The 9223-nt window shown below is 46.3% G+C and overlaps 1 non-coding gene across 1 annotated transcript; it reads left to right on the top strand.

Moving 5' to 3' along the window:
* Positions 1-9116: 9116 nt before the first annotated feature.
* Positions 9117-9223, top strand: LOC112888238. Its single transcript, XR_003227776.1, has one exon. It is a non-coding gene; the product is annotated as a small nucleolar RNA R71 (small nucleolar RNA).

The following is a 9223-nucleotide window of genomic DNA, read 5'->3' on the forward strand; positions in this document are numbered from 1 at the left end:
GATTTGCCCCCCATGCGCGATGTCTCGACTTGTTCATGACGAGGCCGTTCTGGTCCCAAACGCTGAAAGACTGAGGCGCTTCTCGCATCTTGCTTCTGAGAATTGCATTCTAGACAATCTTCAAGAGTAGGTAGTCTTTTCATACGAGAATCCCATCAGTATATGAAGAAAGGGCAATGCCAATGATCCCGAGTATCTTCTCGCCTTCTGAGGCGTTTCCCAATGCGTTGCTCGTATTCTTCTTCTTCTGTTTCGTGTTGGAGACACTGCTGGTACTGATATTGGTACTTCCTCAGAAGATGAGAAGAAACTGGCCGCTGGTTCCTGACATGCCTCACCTGCTCTTCGGTGATATAATCCCTTTCCTCTTTTTGGGGCCGATCACGGGAATCGGCCTTTTGCCTCCTTGATTGTTGACGGGATGTATGTCCTGCCATATTAATACCAAGCGTGAAAGCAAGCTGCTGACGCGTTGATCGGTCGTACCCTTGCACCATATTTACGTTTGGGAACGGCTGAGTATCAACCTTCATGGCATACTGCCCCAAAATTAATCGGCCTTGCTCAATGGCCGATTGTATCTGTCGCCGGAGTTCTTTGCAGTCGCTGGTACTGTGGGTGAAGGAATTATGCCATTTGCAGTATAATCTCCCCTGAAGCTCCTGGGCTGTTGGGATCTTAAAACCTTCAGAGAACTTCAGCTGCTTTTCCTTCAAAAGAAAGTTGAATATCTGTTCGACTTTGCTTATATCAAAGTCAAATCCTTTTAAAGGACCCTGTTGTTTTACCCACTTGCAGGACACAGGCTTTGCCCCCCGTGCCCACTCCACCACTGCAATCTCTAGGTCATCTTCAGAGTCTTCAGAGTCTTCAGCGTCAACCATTACCACCTGACGCTTGAACTTGTCTTGGTACAACTCTGGATGTCGTTGCTCGTATATTGTCATCTTTTGTACCAGATGTGCAAGAGAGTTGAACTCCAGCTGGAAAACCAAATCCTTGACTGGTTTTACCAATCCCAAGATTGCTAATTCAATAGCTTCTTTCTCTGAAATTCGAATCGAGTAGCATCAATTCTTGACTTCCCTGAAACGCTGGATGTACTCTGCTACTGTTTCACCTCGTTTCTGGCGGACCTGTGCCAAATCAGCAATCCCGGCTTCTGCAGCTTCTGAATGATATTGGATATGGAATTGTTCCTCTAGCTGCTTCCAAGTGCGGATAGAATCAGGACCCAATGATGTATACCATCCAAAAGCCGGCCCTGTGAGAGACTGCGAGAAGAACCTTACTCGTAATGGATCTGATACCGAAATCATCCCCAACTGTGCTAGATATCGGTTTACGTGTTCTATGGAGCTAGATCCTTCTGCTCCGCTAAATTTGGTGAACTCAGGTAGCCAATACTTGGGCGGCAGAGGAATCAAGTCGAAGTCACTTGGATACGGCTTGGTGTAGCTGATCACTCACCTTCTTGGGAGAATGCCAAATTGATCCCTCAAAATGGCACTGATTTGATCTACAGAATGAATTCCCGGGGCCGAGTGCGTACCTTCATGACTCGGCCTCATCGCATAAGTAGCCAGCCATGCCTGTTTGTCAGCATCGACTACAGATGTTCCTCCGGCTGCTCTCTGCAGAAGTTGCGCCGGGTGACCGCCATCTGGAATATATGCACAAACATATCCGTGCGGCACCTCCTTGGGGGTTTCGCTGAAGAATTGGTGATCAGCCGAGTCACCTCCTTCCTTGTATATAACATATGCCGGGGAATTCTGTTGCTCTGGGGCAGCAAATGCATAAGGCACTGGTGGCCTGGTTTGAGAAGGCAACTCCCCTCTGTGACTCCCCAAAGCAGGTCCTGTTGGAGAATACTGGTGCTTCATAATTTTCTGCACCACGCGCAGCGCAACGCGCTCAAGGGTATTCACCAAACTTTTAGAATGGCGATGTAACGAGTGAGCCACCATATAATTGACCTCCTGACGGAGAGCCCGAGTACGTTCTTCCGTAGGGGTAGACAGATCCACTTCATCGAGTGCCCCTTTAGATGAAAATCCCTTCCATCTGATGCCATGGTGACGGGTCCTCTCAAACGAGCCGAGGAGATCGGCCTCAAAAGCAGCCTTTATTTCATCATACTTCTGCTTATGTTCTTCAGACAACTCCTCATAAGTGATCGGGTTCTTGTTCGGCATCTTGTCAATGGAAGTTGATGAAACCGAAGAAGATGATGTAGCCGACTGCAGTTGTAGTCGAAGTAGTCACTGAAGTAGCCGATGAAGTCGATGCAGTAGTCGATGTAGTCGACGCAGTAGTCGATGTGGTTGATGCGTCAACGCAGTAGTCAATGTAGTCCCACCGGGCGTGCCAGAATGTGTTGTCGGTCAAAACCCACCGGCGAGCAGCGATAGGCAACACGAGGAGCCGGGAGGCTTCCGGGACTGCTGGTGGGCTCCGGTCCCTCGGTCAACGGCCCAAGAGTCCGGCACACGCCCTGGCTTGGCGAAGTGCTAGGCGTGCCACCTGACCTATACCTGATCAGGAAGGTGCAGAAGTCATTTGTCAGCTATCTTTCTGCATGCACAGACACGTTAAACATTAGTCCGAGTCGTGATCGGCTCTTACAATGACCCCCAAGATCAGCTAAAGAAGCCGACGAAGTCATCGTACTAGGTCGGACCCATCCGGACAACAAGTTGAACCTTCGGGTACTTATCAGAATCGGCTAGGAGAAGCCGATTACCACATTTAGCAGGTCGGATCTACTAAACATATAATCATTTGCACAAATCCGACGGGAAAAATAGCAACATGCTCTGCAATTACCAAGCTAATTCAATCTACGACGGTAAAAGCTTTCACTGTATAACCGGAACATCCTACGCGTGGTTAAGCCTAACGTACATGAAAGATTACCATACGCTAACCCAAAAAGAGGCCTAAAAACCAACTAACAAGTCGATTCCCAGAACAATCCCTCGGCAAGTTATCATAAGGCACCCAACATGCAGCCAGAACATTTAACCCGTTTGAAAGGCGTAATCATACAGATATTAAACCAATCCTCTGTAAGACAAAGAACTGCCATAACAGATTAGATCTACTAAGTAATAACAGAGCAAGGCGCTGCCCCTGCGCCCGAGATCGAACGTAAGGACAGCTAAACGATTATGAACAGCGAGCAAAGCATGAATTTACTATTCGGAACCATTGCAGAATCATAATCGTTTAAGATAACTAGTGCTACTCGCCATCAAAAATGCTTCAGTACGAGCAACACAAAGATGAACAGATAAATGTGACGTTGCTCCGACCATGCAGGACATGATTGGAGCAGCATGTCGATTACCTGGAGAAAGCCCTTGGAAAGGGGTGGCGATGCGCCGAGAGTTTGTTGTGGATGATTGATTCCCTTTATTGAGTCTCATGATACATATTTATAGTCCGGAGACTTTGATATTAACTAACCCTAGCTGGTTACGATTCAATCTCTAACTTACTATATTTAAACTATCCTTACGGCCATCCTGGCCCTTGACACATTTGCACAGAGGCCGATTCGCAGACCATTACAATGATTTCCTTCAGCCCATGTTGCTCTCGGCCCATCCTTTGGTCTAGTCAAATTATGGCGATAACAAACGCTGGATGTATTCCGCCACCATTTCTCCCTGCTTCTGGCAGACTTGTGCCAAATTGGCAATCCCAGCCTCTGCAGCTTCTGAATGATATTGTATATGGAACTGTTCCTCTAGCTGCTTCCAGGTGCGGATGGAATCAGGACCCAATGATGTGTACCATCCAAAAGCTGGCCCTGTGAGAGACTGTGAGAAAAACCTCACTCGCAATGGATCCGACACTGAGATCATCCCTAGCTGCGCCAGATATCGGCTCACGTGCTCTATGGAGCTGGATCCTTCCGCTCCGCTGAACTAGGTGAACTCAGGCAGCCGATATTTGGGCGGCAGGGGAATCAAGTCGTACTCACTTGGATACGGCTTGGCGTAGTCGATCGCTCGCCTTCTCGGGAGAATGCCAAATTGATCTCTCAAAACGGCACTAATCTGATCCACTGTATGAACTCCTGGGGCCGAGTGCGTACCTTCATGACTCGGCCCTGTCGTGTAAGTAGCCAGCCATGCCTGTTTGTCAGCATCGACTACAGATGTTCCCCCGGTTATTCTCTGCGTGGGCTACGCCAGGTTACCGCCATCCAGTATGTACGCACAAACATAACCATGCGGTACCTCCTTGGGGGGTTCATTGAAGAGTTGGTGATCAGCAGGGTCACCTCCTACCTTATATATGACGTATGCTGGAGAACTATGTTGCTTTGGAGATGCAAATGCGTAAGGCACTGGTGGCCTGGCTTGAGAAGGCAACTCCCCTTTGTGACTCCCTAAAGCAGGTCCTATCGGAGAGTACTGGTATTTCATAATCTCTTGCACTACACGTACCGCGACACGCTCAAGGGTGTTTACCAAACTCTCAGAATGTCGATGTAACAAATGAGCACCATGTAGTTGACTTCCTGGCGGAGAGCTCGCGTGCGTTCTTCTGTAGGAGTAGACAGATCCACCTCGTCGAGCGCACCTTCAGATGAGAATCCCTTCCATCTGATGCCGTGGTGACGAGTCCTTTCGAATGAGCTCATGACATCAGCTTCAAAGAGAGCCTTTATATCATTATACTTCTGCTTGTGCTCATCAGACAGCTCTTCATAGGTAATCGGGTTCTCGTTCGGCATCTTGACAGCGGAAGTCGATGTAGCCGAAGAAAGTAGTCGATGTAGTCGATGAATTAGTCAATGTAGTGATGAAGTGGTCGAAGGAAGTGGTCGATGTAGTCGATGTGGTCCCACTGGGCGTGCCAGAATGTGTTGTCGGTCAAAACCCACCGGCAAGCAGCGACAGGCAACACGAGGAGCTGGGAGGCTTCCGAGACGGCTGGTGGGTCCCGGTCCCTCGGTCAACAGCCCAGAAGTCCGGCACACGCCCTGGCTTGGTGAAGTGCTAGGCGTGCAACCTGACCTATACCTGATCACGAAGGTGTAGAAGTCGTTATCAATTATTTCCCTGCATGCACAGCCATGTCAAACGTTAGCCCGAGCCGCGATCGGCTCTTAAAATGGCTCCCAAGATCAGCCAGAAGAGCTGATGGTGCCTCCGCACTGGGTCGGACCTGTCCTTGTACCAGGTCGGACCTCCGGGTAACCCTCAAAATCGGCTGAAAGAAGCCGATTGTGCCCATTTAACAGATCGGATCTACTAATATTCGAATGTCCGTACGAATCCGATGGAAAAGATAGAAGCTTGCTCCGTAATCACCAAACTAATCCAATCTACGACAGTAAAAGTCTTCACCGTGCAACCAGAACATCCTACGCGTGGTTAAGCCTAACAAGCATGAAAGATAACAAGACGCTAACCTAAAAAGAGGCCTAAAAACCAACTAATAAGCCGATTCCCGGAACAATCCCTTCTTAGATTACCATAAAGCACCAAACATGCGGCCGGAACATTCAACCCATTTGAAGGGCCTAATCATACGGATATTAAACGGAATCCTTGTAGTGCAAAGAATTACCATAACAGATTAGAACTACTAGCCGAGAACAGAGCAAGGCGCCATCCTTGCACCTGGGATCGCGTGCAAGGGTAGCTAAACGATTACGAACAGCAAGTGGAGCATAGATATATTATGAAGAACTGATGCAGTATCATAATCGTTTGGGATAACTAGTGTTACTCACCATCAACAACGCTTCAGCACGAGAAACACAAAGATAAACAGATAAACACGACGCTGCCCCGACCATGCGGCGCATGATCGGAGCAGCATGTTGATTACGTGGAGAAACCCTTGGGGAAGGGGTGACGATGCGCCGAGAGTTTGTTGTGAATATTGAATGATTGATTATTGAATTCTCATATTTATAGTCTGGAGACTTGATCTCTTTAACTAACCCTAACTGATTACAATACAATCTCTAACTTACCATATTTAAACTATCCTTACTAGTCACACGGCCATCCCGGCCCTTAATACGCTCGCACAGGAGCTGATTCGCAAACTGTCACGATTGTCTCCTTCAGCCCATGTTGCTCTCGGTCCATCCTCTGGCCCAGTCAAATTATGGTGATAACACTTTTGCCTTGGGTTCAAGGGTGTGTTTTCGCTCCATTTCTTCTTAAATTTCTGCATAGCACTGATTTTCAAGTGACATGTGAAAATGATATTATTCTAGATAAATATGCATGTAAGAAATGTTAGTTCTCATAATTTTCTGATCAAATTGATGGTCAAAATTGGTCTGTACGAGCGTCAACAAGATCCCCAAGTTGTTCTTTGCTCGTCTCGAGCAAAGCAGGATATTTAGGATGTTGATCAGAAAATTACTATTACTCATTACTTGTCGTTGTGTCATATCTTGCAGCTAAGATGATCTCTATAAGGCTGAGTAAGTTTGCATGAGTACCCTGCCCTTATTACCATAATCATCTGTGGGGCTTATGAGCTTCTACTTGTCTTGAGCTATTGAGAGTTAGAACAGCGGATAGAGCAATACTTACCTCTTTTTTGTTCAACAATCTATTTGGAGGTTTTATTTTTGAATTTTACAAATCAAGACCAAGTTTCTTGAATGAATCTCTCAGATTGCTCAATGTGTATGAATCCTTACCAGGGAATTTTCTGCCTCCTAATATCTGAAGCTTTTGTAGGGCTCAAGGTACGGGAAGGATAAGGCATACCTGCATTTTATATGTTGCAAAGACAAAAAGTGGATCCTTGGAGAAACAAGTTGTAAAACAAAATCAAGATGTGCACGTGTGTGGATGGATGATGGTACGATTACTCCTTTTGTATGATGCCTCTCTCCTCTTTATTTTATTCTGAGAATGGTTACTCCTTTTCTTTTTCTCTTTTTCCTCTTCTTCTCTTGTTTTTGGGTTATGCTTCTGACCATTCCTTTCTTTTTTTTGGATAATCATATCTCCATTTTTTTAGGAGATGAGATCACACAACACACGAGAGCATTTATTGGTGGATGCATGGAGTGTGCTAATTTCCGGTGTAGGAACTTTGCGATGGATGTGGAGTGTGCCTGATCTTGATCAAGAGGATATGAAAAGCATCTCACTAGGGTCACAGCAATTTGGCAAAGCTTAATGAAATAACAAGTAGCATATGTATAGGATTTTGCAATGTATATGTCATATGGCTCTAGTAGGATTTTTTACATCATTGAGGAACTTGTCTTTCCCTTTTTATTTTAAAAAATAAAGACTCCAGATATCATGTCTTACTCAGAAAGAGATTGCAAAACTCTACCTCCCATATCTATTCTCATGACAACCTAGACATGGATGAAGCATGTGCAACCCACAAGATTTTCAGGTTCATGGTAAAGGTTTTAAACAGCGAACAAAATCAAACTCAGGAAAACATTATGCTTGAGACTAGGCAAAACAAACGAGCAAGAGAGTAGCAATTATTCATCCTTTCAACTTAGGAAAACTAGAGCATTCTTACCATGCATATGAAAGGGAAATTTAAGAAGAAAATATTTTTGTTGGTTTTATGGTTTTCATTTTTATTGAAAGCGGTAAAGATACAGTTCACTTGGAAGAGATCCTCCCCCAAGCTAGCTCTTGGTTTAAGGTCCAATGAGCAGGACCATCTCCATACCTGTTTAACTTGAGGTCCATTCGTTTATACTTGGAGAGGAGGTCGAGGACGGTGACATCTTCTTCACTCGCCACACCTTCCTATTCTGCCTTGATTTAGGTGGTGTGGGTGATGGGTCTTTCGATGAGAGCAATGGCTCTACCCATAATGCTGCCCTTCATCATTTGATGAATTAGGTAGAATTGTTCTTCCTTGGGTTCAAACCGGAACATCATATTCCGGCCCATTATGCGAAGGCTGATCTTTTGTGCCCCAACATCAATCCTGGCTTTAATGTCCCTTAGGAATGGCCGCCCGAGAATGAGCGATATTCTTGTGGTGCAAGTCAAGGGTTCATTCATCCTCGCGGATTTCGTGGTTCTTGACATGGAGGGTGACCAAGATTCTCCAAGGATACCGTACTATGAGTCCGCTAGCTATACGCACATACATGTTGGGGAAAGAGCTGGATAGCTTAGTCTCTCAAATGTTATCTTGGGCATAATGTTGACACTTGCTCCAAGGTCGCAGAGGGCTTGCTCGAAGTGGCAGTTGAATATTGAGCAACTGATTACTAGGCATCCTGGTTCTCCCGTCTTTGGTGTTGCTAATTCGCCCCACGAGTTTCCTCTTAGGCATGCGAGCTTTTCTGCATAGTTAGTGAAGAACGCACCATGTTATGGCTTACCCTATTTGGTGGTTACTACGTTAACACTTTCCAGGGAGGCTTCGGGTTGCCCCGGAATTTTCCCTATTTCAGTAGAAGGAACAGCAACAGCTAGCTAAGCTAGTTGGGTTTCAAGCATCTTGTCGAAACTCAGCTGGTTCTTGATAGCAGAGGAGATGCCATGCATCTTCGCTTGAATGGTCTCCAGAGATTTGTCATTGGCTGCCAGCTTCTTTTGTAGTAATTTGTTAATTTTTGCTTGGTCGAGGACAAGATCCCTCAAGGAAGATTGGTTAGGATTAAACAAATTTGAATTACCATTACCTCCTTGGTAGTAGGAGCACGATTAATTCCACTCCTAACCTCCTTGTGGACGAAACCCGTTGTTGTTGTTGTTCATGAACATGACTTCATCTTGAGTTCCGGGGCAGTTCTTCCCCAAATGTCCAGTGTTCCTGCAGACCTCGCACGTCATGCAAGTGTCTAAGGCTTGGAGTGCTTGCGTAGGAGCCTTGTCTTGGGGACGTTCCTCTATTTTCTTGAGAAAGAGGTCAAGCTTAGCAGCCAGCATGTCCGTCTCTTTGACGGTGTGCATGCCCCGCTGGCATGGTTCGAGACGTTCATCATTCCAACCTTGGTTGGACACCATCTTCTCGATCAAAGTTTGGCCCTATCAATGGTTAGCGAGAAGAAAGCACCACCTGCAGCAGCGTCGATGTGGTCGCGGGCTGTTGGCGTCAACCCGTTGTAGAAGTTGTGAAGAATAATCCAATCGTCCATCCCGTGGTGAGGACGCGCTAGGATGTACTCCTGAAGCCTCTCCCAAGCTTCAGAAATTGACTCGTTGGACGCCTACTGGAAACTGGAGATTCTTCCTCTAAGAGC

Source organism: Panicum hallii, chromosome 3 (genome assembly GCF_002211085.1).
Source record: "Panicum hallii strain FIL2 chromosome 3, PHallii_v3.1, whole genome shotgun sequence".
NCBI lineage: Eukaryota > Viridiplantae > Streptophyta > Magnoliopsida > Poales > Poaceae > Panicum > Panicum hallii.